At 41.2% G+C, this 23,871-nt stretch overlaps 1 protein-coding gene and 2 non-coding genes across 4 annotated transcripts in view; all 3 read left to right on the top strand.

Annotated features, from left to right (window-relative positions):
• The window catches only part of tg (thyroglobulin), a 71,210-nt gene that overhangs the window by 15,038 nt on the left and 32,301 nt on the right, over positions 1-23,871 (top strand). Inside the window, exons 1-2 of one of the 2 annotated variants that reach the window (XM_030750211.1) lie at positions 17,401-17,523; positions 20,260-20,354. The gene's annotated coding sequence lies outside the window, so the exon portion shown is untranslated. Of the gene's footprint in view, positions 1-17,400; positions 17,524-20,259; positions 20,355-23,871 lie in introns of those variants that run through there. The other variant, XM_030750212.1, reaches the window with a different exon arrangement.
• Positions 4,612-4,717, top strand: LOC115795159 (U6 spliceosomal RNA). Its single transcript, XR_004021232.1, has one exon. It is a non-coding gene; the product is annotated as a U6 spliceosomal RNA (small nuclear RNA).
• Positions 13,159-13,264, top strand: LOC115795158 (U6 spliceosomal RNA). The gene has a single exon (XR_004021231.1). It is a non-coding gene; the product is annotated as a U6 spliceosomal RNA (small nuclear RNA).

Genomic DNA, 23,871 nt, shown 5'->3' with positions numbered 1-23,871 from the left:
TTTCCTTAAATTTAACATTCTGAAGCTTTCTTTTCTTTCTGAAAGTCAAATCGACGCGCGCGACTTTTTTCCCGGTTTCCCGTCTAACGTTTCCCGGGAAACGGGAAATGGTTCTGATCGCATTTCCCGGGAATCCCGGATCCCGGGATTAAACCCTAGTCAGCAAATGGCCCAGTATCCGTGGGCGGATATATATAAGTGTATTTGGTGGAGAAACCCAGCTTATACACTGGAGAGAAGTTGCAGCGCACATAAGTCACTGGATGCTTACAATTACATACCGAACATCAAATATCATGATACAGACTCTGAGTTTTGTGTCTTGAAGGCAGAAGTTCTTCCAAGTCTAAGACAAGGAAACAGGAGTGCTGTGTATGAGGCTCGGGTCATTGTAAACAAGTCAGAGAACTACGTCCTCACAGCGGAACGTACCTGCGTGGCAGCGTGAGTACTTATTCAGATTGCTTTTCTAGCTTGTTAAGAGTTTTCTGGCTGCAGATATTATTGATTTACAATGAAAAAAAATATATATACAGGGGTTGGACAATGAAACTGAAACACCTGTCATTTTAGTGTGGGAGGTTTCATGGGTAAATTGGACCAGGCTGGTGGCCAATCTTCATTAATTGCACACTGCACCAGTAAGAGCAGAGTGTGAAGGCTCAATTAGCAGGGTAAGAGCACAGTTTTGCTCAAAATATTGCAATGCACACAACATTATGGGTGACATACCAGAGTTCAAAAGAGGACAAATTGTTGGTGCACGTCTTGCTGGCGCATCTGTGACCAAGACAGCAAGTCTTTGTGATGTATCAAGAGCCACAGTATCCAGGGTAATGTCAGCATACCACCAAGAAGGACGAACCACATCCAACAGGATTAACTGTGGAGCAAGAGGAAGCTGTCTGAAAGGGATGTTCGGGTGCTAATCCGGATTGTATCCAAAAAACATAAAACCATGGCTGCCCAAATCACGGCAGAATTAAATGTGCACCTCAGCTCTCCCGTTTCCACCAAAACTGTCCGTTGGGAGTAGGGTTTAATCCCGGGATCCGGGATTCCCGGGAAATGCGATCAGAACCATTTCCCGTTTCCCGGGAAACGTTAGACGGGAAACCGGGAAAAAAGTCGCGCGCGTCGATTTGACTTTCCGAAAGAAAAGAAAGCTTCAGAATGTTAAATTTAAGGAAAGAGAAGGGTTCGTTTAATGCGAAAAGCATTACTCTTCATTTCAGGCACGTTCAGCCTCCGTTTAAGGCTTCAGCCTTCATCTCAAGCGTTTTAATAGAGGTATTACACAGTTGTACTTTTTTCCTCTTTAATTTGTTGAAATCGTAGGTAATGTGTTTGTATTTTGTATTATATAATTTTATATTATTATATATTGTTATATTGCATTATATAGCCTATAAAATATGCCTGCCCTGAACAATAAAGAAATATCTGTTTAACTTCGAGTGTTTCTTTTCCTCGTTTGCAGCCGCTTACTAACAATCATGAATTAGGATACGGGCCTAATGTGTGAAGAAAGTATCATGAAATAGATTGCTTTAACATATTTCGCTTTTAAAATGGAGTTGAGTAAAATGTATATTTTTTAGGCTATAAGGATTGGCCAGTTTTTCAAAAGACGATTCACAGCGAACCTACTTTAACCCTCAGACACGGTGTTATAAATTTGTTGTTGCCAGAATGGCAATGACCAAGTCGTAGTGCATTACTCAAGGCCCTGTGTTATGTCATATTATAGTGTAGTACGGTAGTTAACTTTTCAATGACTATTACAGCGTTCCACTGGTGGAGATATAGCGCAACAGATGTCGCCACGACAGCGTGGCTGAGCCTTTATCAATGCTGTGTGGAGATGAACCGTATTGTTTTGCACCAGCAGCTGTAAAATATCTTGGTATAATTCCATGTACAATGGAGGAATATTCGAATTATATTTGTTAAGGGAGTGTTGAGGAACGATACAACACCGCATAGCTCGAGCACTCAAATGTCGAGATGTAGGTTTTATTGCATTAATCAAGCCAAAATTGCCCCCTACTGGGCATAACAGGACATAGCTGGAAAGCTACCTCTACAATATCACAATAGGTTAAGGCCGACACAGGCTACAGAAGGCCTAATTAAAATAAAAAAATAAATAAACTTTTTCCCGGGATTCCCGGGAAATGGCTCGTCATTTCCCGGGATTTGATTCATGTCATTTTCGGGAAAAATATTAAACCCTAGTTGGGAGCTCCACAGGGTCAATATACACGGCCGGGCTGCTATAGCCAAACCTTTGGTCACTCGTGCCAATGCCAAACATCGGTTTCAATGGTGCAAGGAGCGCAAATCTCGGGCTGTGGACAATGTGAAACATGTATTGTTCTCTGATGAGTCCACCTTTACTGTTTTCCCCACATCTGGGAGAGTTACGGTGTGGAGAAGCCCCAAAGAAGCGTACCACCCAGACTGTTGCATGCCCAGAGTGAAGCATGGGGGTGGATCAGTGATGGGCTGCCATGGCATTCCCTTGGCCCAATACTTGTGCTAGATGGGCGCGTCACTGCCAAGGACTACCGAACCATTCTGGAGGACCATGTGCATCCAGTGGTTCAAACATTGTATCCTGAAGGCGGTGTCGTGTATCAGGATGACAATGTGCTAAATTAAAATGTTTCACACGTTAAGCATGCATAGCGGTAGAAGGTTGTGGGAGTCACTTAGTCTTGATCTGAAGTGACTCTTGTTCAGAACAGAGAAAGTCTGCTCACACCAGTATCTGGAGCCAAACACTTCTTTGCAAGTGTTTGCATTTCTGGAAACTTGATCTCATGTAGGTCAGTGCTGGTGTCACTGTCACACCGAAGCTCCGTCAGCTCCAGCTGCCGGTGAGGTGGAGCGTCATTAGGGTCAAACAAATTGCTTTTTCAGCACGGTCACTGTCTGACAGTTTGTCATTTGTATTAGCATGTTATGCCTCATAGTGTCTCTTCACATAATGTTCCTCAAACAAGGCAACAGTCTCATAGCAAATAAGGCAGGCAGTTATTCTGGGTTTCAGTGAAAAAAAATGTATATATATCCCTCCTTTCCTGCAAGCAGCACCCTTCATTATCAACTTTACTTTTTCTACTTGCTGTAGCCATAAGAGCTGAAGGGTCAGAGCAAATTTCATTCAGCCGGTTAAGTGTTGAATTGCCAACATACACTTGCAGAGCCCTGTGTGTCACCTATGACCCTCCACCCAAGCTGCATAGTTATTCTATTACACAATCTTCTTCTTTTTGAGGTTTTATGGCACAATGCTGCCTCCATGAGTTAAAAAAGAGGAACTGCACGTGGAATTGTATTCATTGTTGTGTGCCAGCAGGCCAGAAATAACACATTCCATATAAAATCTGAGCTCGGATTGTGATTCGCTCAAGGGCTGGACTTTGGACATGCCTGCCTCATAATACAAAGCATATTGACGTTACTGTTGTCATTTGGCACTATATATAAAATGAATTACATTTACTCTCCAGCCCTCTCATGAGCCTGAATTAGGCAAATGAAAGGAGATGGATGGACTGAATTTTATGGTCAGTAATACCTTTTTGGAAATGATCAAGTGACGGCTGTTATTTTGTTCTTTTCTGCTTAATGTGAAAGAATTAGATTTTTCAGACCAAATTTACATCTGACAAAAGTATCTATGATCACAAAAACACTGAAAACTTTTTTTTTTAAAGGATATTTAGTTTTTAATTTAATAATTTCAGACTTTTCTCTAACATATCAAATGTTTTCTCTGATGATCCCACCACTGGTCAGACAGTGACGCCCTGTGGCAGGTTGGTGGAACTGCAGCTGTTTGTCGTTAAATTGAAACAAAAGCAGTGTGTTCCGCCTTCACTCTAAATGCGGAAATAAAGACAGTAAATTCAGATTCAAACAGACACACTCACACAAATGGTATAAAAGGTGCTGAAGGTGGTTTTAAAGTAGAGTCCAGATCAGGAGCTGTTTCAGAGGCGGTCAGGAGCAGGATAACAAGCAGGACGTGAGTCCAGGTCGTGCCGCGGCTCAGAAAAGCCTCCTGCTCTGAGTCCTGCTGCAGGACCCAGACCCCGAAAGGTCTTTCTGTGCTCCTCATTGGGTTTTTATGTGCCGCCTCTTCCTGCACACACATCAGGCTGAGTGATTTCCTCTCTTTCCCTCCCCCCTCGTCTCAGTGTCTGACCCCGCAGGGTCGGTGGGGGGTTGGTCGGGGGTTAGGTTTCTCTACAGTGTGACTGTGGGAGGGGGAGCTGTGAGCCAGTTTTTGTTCTGGCGCCTTCAGGCATCCAATCCTGACCCCTGACGCAACCTCTGCCTGTGTAAATATCCCACAATGCCTCTGTGCCTCTCAGAGGCTTAGACTGAACCAGAGCACCAGGAACAGACCCAAACTGAGTCCCACTGAGCCCATGTGACTTATTCCAGGCATAAATCTGACCCAGCAGCACCCAGAGGTGTTTGTGCTGCCACTTCCTGTCAGCTCAGACCCAGTTTAAGCTTCAGCTCCTCCTCAAACCCTGACTCTGAGAGCTCCCAGGACAGTCGTCCATATATAAAACAGACGTCTATGGGGCTTTCGTGTTACTTCGGTAGCACATATACTAAAATTGGAACGATACAGAGAAGATTAGCATGGCCCCTGCGCAAGGATGACACGCAAATTCGTGAAGCGTTCCTCATTTTCCATTTTTGGCTGAGTTTCTAACAGTGTGTTAAGTTTATTTAGAAGCACATGTAGATACAGCAGCCATTCACTACAGTGCTCTACAGCTAAAAGGATAAAACAATGATAATAGGGTTCGGGTTAACCCTTAACAGGAACAGAATACCTCTATTATTACTACACAAATATATAATGAAATTACAGAAGATAAGATAAAACTTTAATGATTCCACGAAGGGAAATTGGCTTATTACAGCATCTCAAGTACAGAGAAGGATTAAATAAAATAAAACAAAATAAAATTGAAAACCCTATATACATAAAATACATATAATATACATATACACACATATCAAAACACTATATACATTTGTAGCAGGTAAATTTATATACAGCATACACAGTATGTATTGCTACTACAGTACCTTTTGATATTCTATAAAACCTTGGATAACTTTTGATAAGCCACTTGCCTAGATGATGTCCCATTTTGGCCTCACTGGACTGAACGCCCTAGGAGTAGTTCATTCAAATACAAGGCCTGAAAATGGCAAAAAAAAAAAAAAAAAAAGCACAGCAGAAATGACACCTTAAATTCAACATGGCTGACTTCCTGTTGGGTTTCAGGTATGGTGTCAACAGACTTTTTTGCACATCTTAGGATGTTACACGAGCCCACAAAATTTCAGATATGTAAATAAAGTGTAGCGCTGGGGCTGATTTTTATTTATTTTTTTTTTTGTTTGTTTGTTTTTTTTTGGGGGGGGGGGGGTTCTAGGTGGCGGTGTGGAGCCATTTTGCCATATTCAGGCAATCAAACCTAAAAGCGTACATCCTGACAGAGGTGTGTTCCATATTTCATGAGTTTTTGAACTTTCCAACCTCCCTCAATCAAGGGCCAATTGTTTCTTGGCAAATTGGCTGGCCACCAGGGTGCGCTGTTGAATGAAAACTCAGAATTTTTGCACTGAATCATCACCAATCCCTGATGTTTATTCAGACCACTTTTGAGGTGGGTTGATTAGAACAGGGAGGAGTAGTACATCAGAGTATGAACTGTGGCATGTCATAATATTTCCAGGTCCTACTAGTTGGCACTCAAATTTTTACGGACTAAATGCATGTCAATGTGATCGGGACAGGAGGCTTATCAAACCACTGTAGTTTGGTGCAGATTGAGCATTGTAGCTTTGAGTTACAGCCATCCTGCCAGGGTCACGCCCTTTATCGAAAACTCAGTTTTGAAAACAATATAACACCAACTCTTTAAGCCTTTCCTGCCTAAATTTGAGATGTTCTGCTTAACCACCTTGGAGCTGTACCTCAAAGTGTAAAGCATAACATTTCCCGCTCCCACTAGGTGGTGCTGTGACTGTCATTAATTGTCATATGGATCTGTTCAGGGGCGGAGCCTTATCCTACTGAAGAAGTTTGGTCCAGATTGGATAATGTATGTGTTAATGTGAGCCTATCAAAATTTACTGGCGGGTGATCTAAATTTGGTGTGGCGCCACGGCCTCAAATGAAAACTCACCAGTTTTGAAATTTAGCTTCCCCCAGTGTGTAGATTAGACTGACCAAATATGAAGTTGATCCTAGGACTGGGCGATTTATATAAAGTTTTAAAAAAATATGAATATTGTGAAAAGGTTCAATATTGAAGACACCTGGTGCCACATTCTAATCAGCTAATTAACTCCAAACACCTGCAACGGCCTTAAAGGCCTTAAATCAGTCTAGTTCTGTAGGCTACACAATCATGGGGAAGACTGCTGACTTGACAGTTGTCCAAAAGATGACCTTTGACACCTTGCACAAGGAGGTCAAGACACAAAGGTCATTGCTAAAGAGGCTGGCTGTTCACAGAGCTCTGTGTCCAAGCACATTAATAGAGAGGCAGAGGGAAGGAAAAGATGTGGTAGAAAAAGGTGTAGAAGCAATAGGGATAACCGCACCCTGGAGAGGACTATGGAACAAAAGCCATTCAAAAATGTGAGGGAGATTCACAAAGAGTGGACTGCAGCTGGAGTCAGTGCTTCAAGAACCACCACACACAGACGTATACAGACATGGGTGATACGTCAGCATACATGTCTATGGCTTCACAAATCCTGCTGACTGAAGAATGGAAGTTTGTGCTTTCAGTCTGTTTACATGTTTATCTTACACAGGAGGAAGCACTTTGGTGAAGTGTACTTCATTGCAGACTGGTTTTTTTAAAGAATCAGTCAGCCTTTTGCTATTTTTGCTCTGGATCTTTTCTGTTTACATTTTAATAGCACGGCTGCAAGTCTTTTGTTATGGAGGAAAAAAAGCATTAATTTATTTGAGGAGCATTATTATTTAAATGCCAGTGGTTTATTTTTGAGAAATTTCTCACGTACATCTACAGCTACAGCTGAATGTTAATCAAAGTGTCTGTGTGACATTTGGGACATGTAGCTTTGACTCAGAAGTGCCTTTTTGTTTATACCTTTATGAAGAAAAAAATATCAAGATATATTTCGTATATCATCATTCAGGTAAAAAATATTCAGATACTATTTTGGTCCATATCGCCCAGCCCTAGTACTTCTAAACATATAGACCCTTTTACTGTTTGTAAACAATGATGACATAGGTAGCAATGCGCGCGCATTTTGGAAACGGAAGTACAGCGGAGTTCAATAGTGTTTCAATGTACGAGAAGGGATTATCAACAAAAGATCGTGAAAACTACCTGCAAAAAGTAATTTTGACCACCAGCAACCGACTCCGATTCCTGTGGTATGTCAGCAATAGGGTTTAATATTTTTCCCGAAAATGACATGAATCAAATCCCGGGAAATAACGAGCCATTTCCCGGGAATCCCGGGAAAAAGTTTATTTATTTATTTATTTTAATTAGGCCTTCTGTAGCCTGTGTCGGCCTTAACCTATTGTGATATTGTAGAGGTAGCTTTCCAGCTATGTCCTGTTATGCCCAGTAGGGGGTAACGTCGGCTTGATTAACGCAATAAAACCTACATCTCGACATTCGAGTGCTCGAGCTATGCGGTGTTGTATCGTTCCTCAACAATCCCTTAACAAATATAATTCGAATATTCCTCCATTGTACATGGAATTATACCAAGCTATTTTACAATTGCTGGTGCAAAACAATACGGTTCATCTCCACACAGCATTGATAATGGCTCAGCCACGCTGTCGTGGCGACATCTGTTGCGCTATATCTCCACCAGTGGAACGCTGTAATAGTCATTGAAAAGTTAACTACCGTACTACACTATAATATGGCATAACACAGGGCCTTGAGTAATGCACCACGACTTGGTCATTGCCATTCTGGCAACAACAAATTTATAACACTGTGTCTGAGGGTTAAAGTAGGTTCGCTGTGAATCGTCTTTTGAAAAACTGGCCAATCCTTATAGCCTAAAAAATATACATTTTACTCAACTCCATTTTAAAAGCGAAATATGTTAAAGCAATCTATTTCATGATAATTTCTTCACACATTAGGCCCGTATCCTAATTCATGATTGTTAGTAAGCGGCTGCAAACGAGGAAAAGAAACACTCGAAGTTAAACAGATATTTCTTTATTGTTCAGGACAGGCATATTTTATAGGCTATATAATGCAATATAACAATATATAATAGTATAAAATTATATAATACAAAATACCTTAGGGTAAACACATTGCCTACGATTTCAACAAATTAAAGAGGAAAAAAGTACAACTGTGTAATACCTCTATTAAAACGCTTGAGATGAAGGCTGAAGCCAGCCTTAAACGGAGGCTGAACGTGCCTGAAGTGAAGAGTAATGCTTTTCGCATTAAACGAACCCTTCTCTCAATATTTCCTTAAATTTAACATTCTGAAGCTTTCTTTTCTTTCTGAAAGTCAAATCGACGCGCGCGACTTTTTTCCCGGTTTCCCGTCTAACGTTTCCCGGGAAACGGGAAATGGTTCTGATCGCATTTCCCGGGAATCCCGGATCCCGGGATTAAACCCTAGTCAGCAAATGGCCCAGTATCCGTGGGCGGATATATATAAGTGTATTTGGTGGAGAAACCCAGCTTATACACTGGAGAGAAGTTGCAGCGCACATAAGTCACTGGATGCTTACAATTACATACCGAACATCAAATATCATGATACAGACTCTGAGTTTTGTGTCTTGAAGGCAGAAGTTCTTCCAAGTCTAAGACAAGGAAACAGGAGTGCTGTGTATGAGGCTCGGGTCATTGTAAACAAGTCAGAGAACTACGTCCTCACAGCGGAACGTACCTGCGTGGCAGCGTGAGTACTTATTCAGATTGCTTTTCTAGCTTGTTAAGAGTTTTCTGGCTGCAGATATTATTGATTTACAATGAAAAAAAATATATATACAGGGGTTGGACAATGAAACTGAAACACCTGTCATTTTAGTGTGGGAGGTTTCATGGGTAAATTGGACCAGGCTGGTGGCCAATCTTCATTAATTGCACACTGCACCAGTAAGAGCAGAGTGTGAAGGCTCAATTAGCAGGGTAAGAGCACAGTTTTGCTCAAAATATTGCAATGCACACAACATTATGGGTGACATACCAGAGTTCAAAAGAGGACAAATTGTTGGTGCACGTCTTGCTGGCGCATCTGTGACCAAGACAGCAAGTCTTTGTGATGTATCAAGAGCCACAGTATCCAGGGTAATGTCAGCATACCACCAAGAAGGACGAACCACATCCAACAGGATTAACTGTGGAGCAAGAGGAAGCTGTCTGAAAGGGATGTTCGGGTGCTAATCCGGATTGTATCCAAAAAACATAAAACCATGGCTGCCCAAATCACGGCAGAATTAAATGTGCACCTCAGCTCTCCCGTTTCCACCAAAACTGTCCGTTGGGAGTAGGGTTTAATCCCGGGATCCGGGATTCCCGGGAAATGCGATCAGAACCATTTCCCGTTTCCCGGGAAACGTTAGACGGGAAACCGGGAAAAAAGTCGCGCGCGTCGATTTGACTTTCCGAAAGAAAAGAAAGCTTCAGAATGTTAAATTTAAGGAAAGAGAAGGGTTCGTTTAATGCGAAAAGCATTACTCTTCATTTCAGGCACGTTCAGCCTCCGTTTAAGGCTTCAGCCTTCATCTCAAGCGTTTTAATAGAGGTATTACACAGTTGTACTTTTTTCCTCTTTAATTTGTTGAAATCGTAGGTAATGTGTTTGTATTTTGTATTATATAATTTTATATTATTATATATTGTTATATTGCATTATATAGCCTATAAAATATGCCTGCCCTGAACAATAAAGAAATATCTGTTTAACTTCGAGTGTTTCTTTTCCTCGTTTGCAGCCGCTTACTAACAATCATGAATTAGGATACGGGCCTAATGTGTGAAGAAAGTATCATGAAATAGATTGCTTTAACATATTTCGCTTTTAAAATGGAGTTGAGTAAAATGTATATTTTTTAGGCTATAAGGATTGGCCAGTTTTTCAAAAGACGATTCACAGCGAACCTACTTTAACCCTCAGACACGGTGTTATAAATTTGTTGTTGCCAGAATGGCAATGACCAAGTCGTAGTGCATTACTCAAGGCCCTGTGTTATGTCATATTATAGTGTAGTACGGTAGTTAACTTTTCAATGACTATTACAGCGTTCCACTGGTGGAGATATAGCGCAACAGATGTCGCCACGACAGCGTGGCTGAGCCTTTATCAATGCTGTGTGGAGATGAACCGTATTGTTTTGCACCAGCAGCTGTAAAATATCTTGGTATAATTCCATGTACAATGGAGGAATATTCGAATTATATTTGTTAAGGGAGTGTTGAGGAACGATACAACACCGCATAGCTCGAGCACTCAAATGTCGAGATGTAGGTTTTATTGCATTAATCAAGCCAAAATTGCCCCCTACTGGGCATAACAGGACATAGCTGGAAAGCTACCTCTACAATATCACAATAGGTTAAGGCCGACACAGGCTACAGAAGGCCTAATTAAAATAAAAAAATAAATAAACTTTTTCCCGGGATTCCCGGGAAATGGCTCGTCATTTCCCGGGATTTGATTCATGTCATTTTCGGGAAAAATATTAAACCCTAGTTGGGAGCTCCACAGGGTCAATATACACGGCCGGGCTGCTATAGCCAAACCTTTGGTCACTCGTGCCAATGCCAAACATCGGTTTCAATGGTGCAAGGAGCGCAAATCTCGGGCTGTGGACAATGTGAAACATGTATTGTTCTCTGATGAGTCCACCTTTACTGTTTTCCCCACATCTGGGAGAGTTACGGTGTGGAGAAGCCCCAAAGAAGCGTACCACCCAGACTGTTGCATGCCCAGAGTGAAGCATGGGGGTGGATCAGTGATGGGCTGCCATGGCATTCCCTTGGCCCAATACTTGTGCTAGATGGGCGCGTCACTGCCAAGGACTACCGAACCATTCTGGAGGACCATGTGCATCCAGTGGTTCAAACATTGTATCCTGAAGGCGGTGTCGTGTATCAGGATGACAATGTGCTAAATTAAAATGTTTCACACGTTAAGCATGCATAGCGGTAGAAGGTTGTGGGAGTCACTTAGTCTTGATCTGAAGTGACTCTTGTTCAGAACAGAGAAAGTCTGCTCACACCAGTATCTGGAGCCAAACACTTCTTTGCAAGTGTTTGCATTTCTGGAAACTTGATCTCATGTAGGTCAGTGCTGGTGTCACTGTCACACCGAAGCTCCGTCAGCTCCAGCTGCCGGTGAGGTGGAGCGTCATTAGGGTCAAACAAATTGCTTTTTCAGCACGGTCACTGTCTGACAGTTTGTCATTTGTATTAGCATGTTATGCCTCATAGTGTCTCTTCACATAATGTTCCTCAAACAAGGCAACAGTCTCATAGCAAATAAGGCAGGCAGTTATTCTGGGTTTCAGTGAAAAAAAATGTATATATATCCCTCCTTTCCTGCAAGCAGCACCCTTCATTATCAACTTTACTTTTTCTACTTGCTGTAGCCATAAGAGCTGAAGGGTCAGAGCAAATTTCATTCAGCCGGTTAAGTGTTGAATTGCCAACATACACTTGCAGAGCCCTGTGTGTCACCTATGACCCTCCACCCAAGCTGCATAGTTATTCTATTACACAATCTTCTTCTTCTTCTTCTTTTTGAGGTTTTATGGCACAATGCTGCCTCCATGAGTTAAAAAAGAGGAACTGCACGTGGAATTGTATTCATTGTTGTGTGCCAGCAGGCCAGAAATAACACATTCCATATAAAATCTGAGCTCGGATTGTGATTCGCTCAAGGGCTGGACTTTGGACATGCCTGCCTCATAATACAAAGCATATTGACGTTACTGTTGTCATTTGGCACTATATATAAAATGAATTACATTTACTCTCCAGCCCTCTCATGAGCCTGAATTAGGCAAATGAAAGGAGATGGATGGACTGAATTTTATGGTCAGTAATACCTTTTTGGAAATGATCAAGTGACGGCTGTTATTTTGTTCTTTTCTGCTTAATGTGAAAGAATTAGATTTTTCAGACCAAATTTACATCTGACAAAAGTATCTATGATCACAAAAACACTGAAAACTTTTTTTTTTAAGGATATTTAGTTTTTAATTTAATAATTTCAGACTTTTCTCTAACATATCAAATGTTTTCTCTGATGATCCCACCACTGGTCAGACAGTGACGCCCTGTGGCAGGTTGGTGGAACTGCAGCTGTTTGTCGTTAAATTGAAACAAAAGCAGTGTGTTCCGCCTTCACTCTAAATGCGGAAATAAAGACAGTAAAGTCAGATTCAAACAGACACACTCACACAAATGGTATAAAAGGTGCTGAAGGTGGTTTTAAAGTAGAGTCCAGATCAGGAGCTGTTTCAGAGGCGGTCAGGAGCAGGATAACAAGCAGGACGTGAGTCCAGGTCGTGCCGCGGCTCAGAAAAGCCTCCTGCTCTGAGTCCTGCTGCAGGACCCAGACCCCGAAAGGTCTTTCTGTGCTCCTCATTGGGTTTTTATGTGCCGTCTCTTCCTGCACACACATCAGGCTGAGTGATTTCCTCTCTTTCCCTCCCCCCTCGTCTCAGTGTCTGACCCCGCAGGGTCGGTGGGGGGTTGGTCGGGGGTTAGGTTTCTCTACAGTGTGACTGTGGGAGGGGGAGCTGTGAGCCAGTTTTTGTTCTGGCGCCTTCAGGCATCCAATCCTGACCCCCTGACGCAACCTCTGCCTGTGTAAATATCCCACAATGCCTCTGTGCCTCTCAGAGGCTTAGACTGAACCAGAGCACCAGGAACAGACCCAAACTGAGTCCCACTGAGCCCATGTGACTTATTCCAGGCATAAATCTGACCCAGCAGCACCCAGAGGTGTTTGTGCTGCCACTTCCTGTCAGCTCAGACCCAGTTTAAGCTTCAGCTCCTCCTCAAACCCTGACTCTGAGAGCTCCCAGGACAGTCGTCCATATATAAAACAGACGTCTATGGGGCTTTCGTGTTACTTCGGTAGCACATATACTAAAATTGGAACGATACAGAGAAGATTAGCATGGCCCCTGCGCAAGGATGACACGCAAATTCGTGAAGCGTTCCTCATTTTCCATTTTTGGCTGAGTTTCTAACAGTGTGTTAAGTTTATTTAGAAGCACATTTAGATACAGCAGCCATTCACTACAGTGCTCTACAGCTAAAAGGATAAAACAATGATAATAGGGTTCGGGTTAACCCTTAACAGGAACAGAATACCTCTATTATTACTACACAAATATATAATGAAATTACAGAAGATAAGATAAAACTTTAATGATTCCACGAAGGGAAATTTGCTTATTACAGCATCTCAAGTACAGAGAAGGATTAAATAAAATAAAACAAAATAAAATTGAAAACCCTATATACATAAAATACATATAATATACATATACACACATATCAAAACACTATATACATTTGTAGCAGGTAAATTTATATACAGCATACACAGTATGTATTGCTACTACAGTACCTTTTGATATTCTATAAAACCTTGGATAACTTTTGATAAGCCACTTGCCTAGATGATGTCCCATTTTGGCCTCACTGGACTGAACGCCCTAGGAGTAGTTCATTCAAATACAAGGCCTGAAAATGGCAAAAAAAAAAAAAAAAAAAGCACAGCAGAAATGACACCTTAAATTCAACATGGCTGACTTCCTGTTGGGTTTCAGGTATGGTGTCAACAGACTTTTTTGCACATCTTAGGATGTTACACGAGCCCACAAAATTTCAGATATGTAAATAAAGTGTAGCGCTGGGGCTGATTTTTATTTATTTTTTTTTGTTTGTTTGTTTTTTTGGGGGGGGGGGGGCTTCTAGGTGGCGCTGTGGAGCCATTTTGCCATATTCAGGCAATCAAACCTAAAAGCGTACATCCTGACAGAGGTGTGTTCCATATTTCATGAGTTTTTGAACTATCCAACCTCCCTCAATCAAGGGCCAATTGTTTCTTGGCAAATTGGCTGGCCACCAGGGTGCGCTGTTGAATGAAAACTCAGAATTTTTGCACTGAATCATCACCAATCCCTGATGTTTATTCAGACCACTTTTGAGGTGGGTTGATTAGAACAGGGAGGAGTAGTACATCAGAGTATGAACTGTGGCATGTCATAATATTTCCAGGTCCTACTAGGTGGCACTCAAATTTTTACGGACTAAATGCATGTCAATGTGATCGGGACAGGAGGCTTATCAAACCACTGTAGTTTGGTGCAGATTGAGCATTGTAGCTTTGAGTTACAGCCATCCTGCCAGGGTCACGCCCTTTATCGAAAACTCAGTTTTGAAAACAATATAACACCAACTCTTTAAGCCTTTCCTGCCTAAATTTGAGATGTTCTGCTTAACCACCTTGGAGCTGTACCTCAAAGTGTAAAGCATAACATTTCCCTCTCCCACTAGGTGGTGCTGTGACTGTCATTAATTGTCATATGGATCTGTTCAGGGGCGGAGCCTTATCCTACTGAAGAAGTTTGGTCCAGATTGGATAATGTATGTGTTAATGTGAGCCTATCAAAATTTACTGGCGGGTGATCTAAATTTGGTGTGGCGCCACGGCCTCAAATGAAAACTCACCAGTTTTGAAATTTAGCTTCCCCCAGTGTGTAGATTAGACTGACCAAATATGAAGTTGATCCTAGGACTGGGCGATTTATATAAAGTTTTAAAAAAATATGAATATTGTGAAAAGGTTCAATATTGAAGACACCTGGTGCCACATTCTAATCAGCTAATTAACTCCAAACACCTGCAACGGCCTTAAAGGCCTTAAATCAGTCTAGTTCTGTAGGCTACACAATCATGGGGAAGACTGCTGACTTGACAGTTGTCAAAAAGATGACCTTTGACACCTTGCACAAGGAGGTCAAGACACAAAGGTCATTGCTAAAGAGGCTGGCTGTTCACAGAGCTCTGTGTCCAAGCACATTAATAGAGAGGCAGAGGGAAGGAAAAGATGTGGTAGAAAAAGGTGTAGAAGCAATAGGGATAACCGCACCCTGGAGAGGACTATGGAACAAAAGCCATTCAAAAATGTGAGGGAGATTCACAAAGAGTGGACTGCAGCTGGAGTCAGTGCTTCAAGAACCACCACACACAGACGTATACAGACATGGGTGATACGTCAGCATACATGTCTATGGCTTCACAAATCCTGCTGACTGAAGAATGGAAGTTTGTGCTTTCAGTCTGTTTACATGTTTATCTTACACAGGAGGAAGCACTTTGGTGAAGTGTACTTCATTGCAGACTGGTTTTTTTTAAAGAATCAGTCAGCCTTTTGCTATTTTTGCTCTGGATCTTTTCTGTTTACATTTTAATAGCACGGCTGCAAGTCTTTTGTTATGGAGGAAAAAAAGCATTAATTTATTTGAGGAGCATTATTATTTAAATGCCAGTGGTTTATTTTTGAGAAATTTCTCACGTACATCTACAGCTACAGCTGAATGTTAATCAAAGTGTCTGTGTGACATTTGGGACATGTAGCTTTGACTCAGAAGTGCCTTTTTGTTTATACCTTTATGAAGAAAAAAATATCAAGATATATTTCGTATATCATCATTCAGGTAAAAAATATTCAGATACTATTTTGGTCCATATCGCCCAGCCCTAGTACTTCTAAACATATAGACCCTTTTACTGTTTGTAAACAATGATGACATAGGTAGCAATGCGCGCGCATTTTGGAAACGGAAGTACAGCGGAGTTCAATAGTGTTTCAATGTACGAGAAGGGATTATCAACAAAAGATCGTGAAAACTACCTGCAAAAAGTAATTTTGACCACCAGCAACCGACTCTGATTCCTGTGGTATGTCAGCAATAGGGTTTAATATTTTTCCCTAAAATGACATGAATCAAATCCCGGGAAATGACGAGCCATTTCCTGGGAATCCCGGGAAAAAGTTTATTTATTTATTTATTTTAATTAGGCCTTCTGTAGCCTGTGTCGGCCTTAACCTATTGTGATATTGTAGAGGTAGCTTTCCAGCTATGTCCTGTTATGCCCAGTAGGGGGTAACGTCGGCTTGATTAACGCAATAAAACCTACATCTCGACATTCGAGTGCTCGAGCTATGCGGTGTTGTATCGTTCCTCAACAATCCCTTAACAAATATAATTCGAATATTCCTCCATTGTACATGGAATTATACCAAGCTATTTTACAATTGCTGGTGCAAAACAATACGGTTCATCTCCACAGCATTGATAAAGGCTCAGCCACGCTGTCGTGGCGACATCTGTTGCGCTATATCTCCACCAGTGGAACGCTGTAATAGTCATTGAAAAGTTAATTACCGTACTACACTATAATATGGCATAACACAGGGCCTTGAGTAATGCACTACGACTTGGTCATTGCCATTCTGGCAACAACAAATTTATAACACTGTGTCTGAGGGTTAAAGTAGGTTCGCTGTGAATCGTCTTTTGAACAACTGGCCAATCCTTGTAGCCTAAAAAATATACATTTTACTCAACTCCATTTTAAAAGCGAAATATGTTAAAGCAATCTATTTCATGATAATTTCTTCACACATTAGGCCCGTATCCTAATTCATGATTGTTAGTAAGCGGCTGCAAACGAGGAAAAGAAACACTCGAAGTTAAACAGATATTTCTTTATTGTTCAGGGCAGGCATATTTTATAGGCTATATAATGCAATATAACAATATATAATAGTATAAAATTATATAATACAAAATACCTTAGGGTAAACACATTGCCTACGATTTCAACAAATTAAAGAGGAAAAAAGTACAACTGTGTAATACCTCTATTAAAACGCTTGAGATGAAGGCTGAAGCCTTAAACGGAGGCTGAACGTGCCTGAAATGAAGAGTAATGCTTTTCGCATTAAACGAACCCTTCTCTCAATATTTCCTTAAATTTAACATTCTGAAGCTTTCTTTTCTTTCTGAAAGTCAAATCGACGCGCGTGACTTTTTTCCCGGTTTCCTGTCTAACGTTTCCCGGGAAACGGGAAATGGTTCTGATCGCATTTCCCGGGAATCCCGGATCCCGGGATTAAACCCTAGTCAGCAAGTGGCCCAGTATCCGTGGGCGGATATATATATAAGTGTATCTGGTGGAGAAACCCAGCTTATACACTGGAGAGAAGTTGCAGCGCACATAAGTCACTGGATGCTTACAATTACATACCGAACATCAAATATCATGATACAGACTCTGAGTTTTGTGTCTTGAAGGCAGAAGTTCTTCCAAGTCTAAGACAAGGAAACAGGAGTGCTGTGTATGAGGCTCGGGTCATTGTAAACAAGTCAGAGAACTACGTCCTCACAGCGGAACGTACCTGCGTGGCAGCGTGAGTACTTATTCAGATTGCTTTTCTAGCTTGTTAAGAGTTTTCCGGCTGCAGATATTGATTTACAATGAAAAAAAATATGTATATACAGGGGTTGGACAATGAAGCTGAAACACCTGTCATTTTAGTGTGGGAGGTTTCATGGCTAAATTGGACCAGCCTGGTGGCCAATCTTCATTAATTGCACACTGCACCAGTAAGAGCAGAGTGTGAAGGTTCAATTAGCAGGGTAAGAGCACAGTTTTGCTCAAAATATTGCAATGCACACAACATTATGGGTGACATACCAGAGTTCAAAAGAGGACAAATTGTTGGTGCACGTCTTGCTGGCGCATCTGTGACCAAGACAGCAAGTCTTTGTGATGTATCAAGAGCCACAGTATCCAGGGTAATGTCAGCATACCACCAAGAAGGACGAACCACATCCAACAGGATTAACTGTGGAGCAAGAGGAAGCTGTCTGAAAGGGATGTTCGGGTGCTAACCCGGATTGTATCCAAAAAACATAAAACCATGGCTGCCCAAATCACGGCAGAATTAAATGTGCACCTCAGCTCTCCCGTTTCCACCAAAACTGTCCGTTGGGAGCTCCACAGGGTCAATATACACGGCCGGGCTGCTATAGCCAAACCTTTGGTCACTCGTGCCAGTGCCAAACATCGGTTTCAATGGTGCAAGGAGCGCAAATCTTGGGCTGTGGACAATGTGAAACATGTATTGTTCTCTGATGAGTCCACCTTTACTGTTTTCCCCACATCTGAGAGAGTTACGGTGTGGAGAAGCCCCAAAGAAGCGTACCACCCAGACTGTTGCATGCCCAGAGTGAAGCATGGGGGTGGATCAGTGATGGGCTGCCATTGCATTCCCTTGGCCCAATACTTGTGCTAGATGGGCGCGTCACTGCCAAGGACTACCGAACCATTCTGGAGGACCATGTGCATCCAGTGGTTCAAACATTGTATCCTGAAGGCGGTGTCGTGTATCAGGATGACAATGCACCAATACACACAGCAAGACTGGTGAAAGATTGGTTTGATGAACATGAAAGTGAAGTTGAACATCTCCCATGGCCTGCACAGTCACCAGATCTAAATATTAATGAGCCACTTTGGGGTGTTTTGCAGGAGAGAGTCAGGAAACATTTTCCTCCATCAGCATCACGTCGTGACCTGGCCACTATCCTGCAAGAAGAATGGCTTAAAATCCCTCTGACCACTGTGCAGGACTTGTATATGTCATTCCCAAGATGAATTGACGCTGTATTGGCCGCAAAAGGAGGCCCTACACCATACTAATAAATTATTGTGGTCTAAAACCAGGTGTTTCAGTTTCATTGTCCAACCCCTGTATATACACGCTCAACCATTCATATGCGAGTCTGCTCAGACTTTTGACTGGCACTGCATTATCTGTAGAGCGATTAAATATTAATTTAAAAATCAGGACTCTCTGAGTCCAGCGATGCCTCACCTGTAAATAGCCACACTACAGCCAAATAGCCTACCAGCTAATGCTGTTTACGTTAGATACCTGACATCCCGGTATAAACAAGGGAAGATAAATAACTTTACCTGATATAAAATGGGCGCTTCAAACGTGAGCATTTCTGATCCTCTCCTCAGTCATGATTGTGTCCTCAGTCCAATTTTTATCAATACATTTGATGGCTTGCAACCACAGATGCCTCCGTTTTCTCTTAAACAGCCGTGATCCCGTGGGATTCAGTACAACTTCAGTCCACTTTTGGTAGAGTAGAAATTCTCACAGCCAAACACGCAACAGCAGACATTTTGATGCTGGTATCTCTTTTAAATCACGTTTAAATGCTGTGCGGTCTCCTCGTTCTTATTGATTTGAATGGAGTAGCAGTTCACGTCCGTTGCCAAAATGCGCGCGGATCCTATAAAAGGGTCTATTTAGGGCAGGGGTCTCGCCCCCTACTTCCGATCCGCGATTTGATGTCAAAAACATGACAATTTGGCCCTTTAAGTTACTTTTTTGACATTTTGCTAACTGTAAAATGTAATGTAATGTGATGTAAAATGTGAATTACATTTTACATCACAGTACAATAGTACATAATGCTTCTTCTGAAGTGTTAATATTAATGATGAATATTTGTCTCAGAATAAGGAGATTTTGTTCTCACCAACAACTCTGACAGTCACTCCTCTGCTTTCAGTAAAATCTAATTCAGTATGATTGATTTCCATTCTGAAGCAAAAGGTTGCCTCGTCTCTCTCCTGAGCATCTCTGATCTGTAAAGTGCAGTTTGTCGTCTTGTCTCCCAGATATTCAAAGTGTTTGTTGATTTTTGAATCAGTGTCATACACATACACAAATGGTTTAGTGAGGTGACAGCGCTGATGCCATTGGCTCTGATACCAGAGGACTCTGACAGTACATCTCTTCCCTTTTGATTGTTTAAATGTAATAATTTAAATATTATTTCCATCACTAGAATTGAACCTTAAAGTCAGTAAATAACTTTTGTTTTTGTCTTTATTCCAAAGAGCTGTCTCTGTCTGTAATCGCACATCAATAATGATTGTTGAAATAATCAGGAAACGAACCAAACCGTGAACCCAAACTGAGGCACCCACAAAATCATGAACACTTTACAACGTTACACCTCTGTTAAATCACATTAGCCACAGAGTCACACAGGGGAGGATTACAGCAGGTATATCACAGGTGATGGTGGTGATGGCCTTGTTCTTCTTTGTTGGTTCTCAGCTCCTGAGTGGAGTGTGGAGGCTACAACAGGGAGCAGAGTTCAAACAGCATACGTGAGATAATGAGGAAGAGAAGAAGAAGACAGCAGCAGACAGGTCAGTGCTGGTAAACAGGTTTCACTTCTATATCATGACAAGTGGTGCCAAAAGAGAACATTTGCAATGATTCAGATCAAAAAGAGACTCAGTGGCTTCTTTGTGAGGAAACAGAAATTTAAAAGAGGAACTGCAATGAAATTCAAATGAATTCACAGACTTTGTTTGTTTATACCTGTGTAATAACGTGACTCACCTTCCAAATGTCTCTCAGCATTCTGCTGCTGGCCTGCTCCTAACCTGCAAACATGTCCTGTAAAGGCAACAAGAAGAACAGCTAAAACATGAATTTTCCTTACATAAAAAACAACAAAAAAAACAATGATGATTAAACGTTTGATGGCATTTTTTTTATTATTTCTGGTCTCACGTGAGGATGTAATTTGTTAGTGAAAAAATTGCAATTAATTTCAATTTTACATTTTGAATTCAGGTTTCTTTTTTTTTTTTTAATATATAAAACACCAAATCACATCATCAGTCATCTTAAGTCATTTTAGATTGTACATTTAAAAACTACAATATTAGAGAGAACACCCAAACAATCAGATGAGCCCCCATGACCAGCATTAGAAAGTTTTCAGCCTAATCTTAAAAATAGAGAGGGTGTCTGTCTCCTGAGTCCAAGCTGGGAGCTGGTTCCACAGAAGAGGGGCCTGAAAGCTGAAGGCTCTGCCTCCCATTCTACTCTTAAGTATCCGAGGAACCACAAGTAAGCCAGCAGTCTGAGAGTGAAGTGCTCTGTTGGGGTGATATGGTACTATGAGGTCTTTGAGATAAGATGGGGCCTGATTATTCAAGACCTTGTATGTGAGGAGAAGGATTTTAAATTCTATTCTAGATTTAACAGGGAGCCAATGAAGAGAAGCCAATATGGGAGAAATCTGCTCTCTCTTTCTAGTCCCTGTCAGTACTCTAGCTGCAGCATTTTGGATCAGCTGAAGGCTTTTCAGGGAGCTTTTAGGACAGCCTGATAATAATGAATTACAATAGTCCAGCCTAGAAGTAATAAATGCATGAATTAGCTTTTCTAAAGTGACAGATTCATTTTTATTTAAAGATTTGTCTTTTTCCTCATTCTAATATTGCAATATTAAATATTAAATCAATAAATTTGCAAATAAAAACAGGAGGTACATAGCTTTTTTTTTTTTTTTAAAGGAGACATTTTAAACAAAACTGTCATTAAAAATGGTTCCAAGCACAATAAAATGATTTGTTGAACAAAAAACTTTTATTTCTTTAATGATCAGTGTAACTTGTAATAATATATGTGAAATACGGTGATACCGCAATAACCGTGATACCGCGATATTTTCTGAGACGATTATCATACCGTGAAAATCTCATACCGTTGCAACCCCAGCTGAGTATCATCTGCATAGCAATAAAAATGTATGCAATGCTTTCTAATACTTTCTAATAAAACTGACGCATAATTTAATGAGGACTTCTTGAATTGTCTTTTAGGAATAATTGCTTTTTTTTTTTTTTGCTGCTACATGGTTTATTTTTAGGTGGTCTCTGAGCAGAAACAGTCTCTATGGGGATGACATTCTGGTGGGTTTCACCTGAAATGTGTCTGGAACATTTATGTGAATATTATTCCAGTTTCTGCTCCAGGACCCATTTCTTTCAGAGCTTCTGGCTCTGGTGACTCCTGTGTACCATCTAAGCTGTTTTTACACATGCTCTATAGCCCTGAACTTTAGGGGCCGTCACCCGATAGAGGTGCATGTGAGAACACAAATTCAACACAGTTAGTTGGTCTGCTCAGTACAAAGCCTGTGTGTGATGTTGGATTCTGCTATTTTGTGAATAGTCCAGCTGGTGTTCCAGTGGAATCACTGCCAGTGAGTGGGCATCAAATGTGCTGCCTCCTGCTCGCTCCATCACCTGAACCATGCTGAGTGTTTCAGAAGTGCAAACACGTCTAAAGAGGACGATTTCCTGCTGAGAGCTAAAGGTGAGAAAGGACATCTGTGGAAAACATCCCAACGGATTCTCCTGAAACTCTCCAAAGTTCATGGGTAAAAAAAACGGCTCTGCAGCGATACAGTACCAGTCAAATGTGTGTCCGAACTTTTGACTGGCACTGTAGACTGAGAGAGGAGAAAAAAACAGATGACTGTGAGGAAATTACCTTTGATTATTACTGATGCCACAATGATGAAGAGCAGCGTGTGAGCAGCGAACAGAACCAGACGGACAGCTGTCAGTTTGTCCAGTTTAACTCCTGTGAAGAAGATCAGACATTTCTGAGACTTGATATTGAAATTTGAGGCATGACCACCTAACATGAAACATGAACTTGTTTGGCATTTTGGATTCATGACAATCATGGTGACAAAGTAGAATCGCCTGAAAACGGCCCGAGCCATCCAGGCTTAGAGATCAATCCATGACAATCTGGGAGCCACCAGCCGTGCGGTTTGTTTTTCATGATTCCATAATTTTTTCCTCAGAATTGAGTGATTCCATAATTTATTCCCTGTGCTTGTTCTAACAATCTAACTGTTACTGGCTACCACAATTATTTTTCTTGATTTCTTTTAGTGTTTCTTAAAGCCAGAAAGTTGCCATTTGAAATGCCTTTAGTTTTTTGTCATGTCTGTGATCTGCTTTTTTTCTACGAAATTAAACAACTGAAGGAACATCCTCAGAGACTGGTGATTCCATCATTTTTGCCAGGGGTTGTACAAATCTCCAGACTCCGCCCATCACTCCTGTGAACCTCATTCATGCCTTCATCACCTCCCACATGGACTACGGTCCAATATTTTTCTGACTAACAAAACTCTGGACAAACTGCAGTATGTTCACAATCCAAACAGGTTATATAAAACTTTGGGGTGGGACTCGATTAAAAAAATTAATCGAATTAATTACAAGCTTTGTAATTAATCGAAATTAATCGCATTTTAATCACATTTCAATATTTGACATGAGAAATATTTAAGTTTAGTTGATGAATGAATCAATATACATAAGCTTAAACTTCATAATTTTGTTTATTTTCCCACCAGTCTACTACACAGACCAATGACGTGTGGAAGTGCTCCTGTGATAAGCAAACTCCTGAAATTAAAGTTAAGCATCATAACTGGATAGTTTTATTCAACATTAATGTCTGACTTGTTATAGTTGGAAATTAATCATTTTCTCAGCTGTATTCCTTGATGCTGAAATGTGTTATGCTTGTTTTAACAGCTTATTTTGAATTAAAGACTTAAAATTAAACCACAAAAAGGAGAAAAAGTTCATTCTGTTTATCAGCTGTTTTTACACAGCTGTGCTTCACACTCACGGTTGCTAGGCGACATGAGCTACGCAGAGGTGACGGCAGCTGATATGAAGGCTAGCCGCTCCATCCGGCCTTTGTGGTGTTCGTGGGCTGCGAAAGACGTGGGCGGGTCCTTTGCAGGATTCGGCGCCTAATTTGGACATTGTGCGTCGATATAATCTGTATGCCGGGAACTCGCGCACTGAGAAACGTTCCACGGTGCAAAGTGCCATT

Source organism: Archocentrus centrarchus, chromosome 16 (genome assembly GCF_007364275.1).
Source record: "Archocentrus centrarchus isolate MPI-CPG fArcCen1 chromosome 16, fArcCen1, whole genome shotgun sequence".
NCBI lineage: Eukaryota > Metazoa > Chordata > Actinopteri > Cichliformes > Cichlidae > Archocentrus > Archocentrus centrarchus.
Note: the sequence above shows the minus strand (reverse complement) of the source record. Positions and strands in the feature narration are given on the sequence as shown.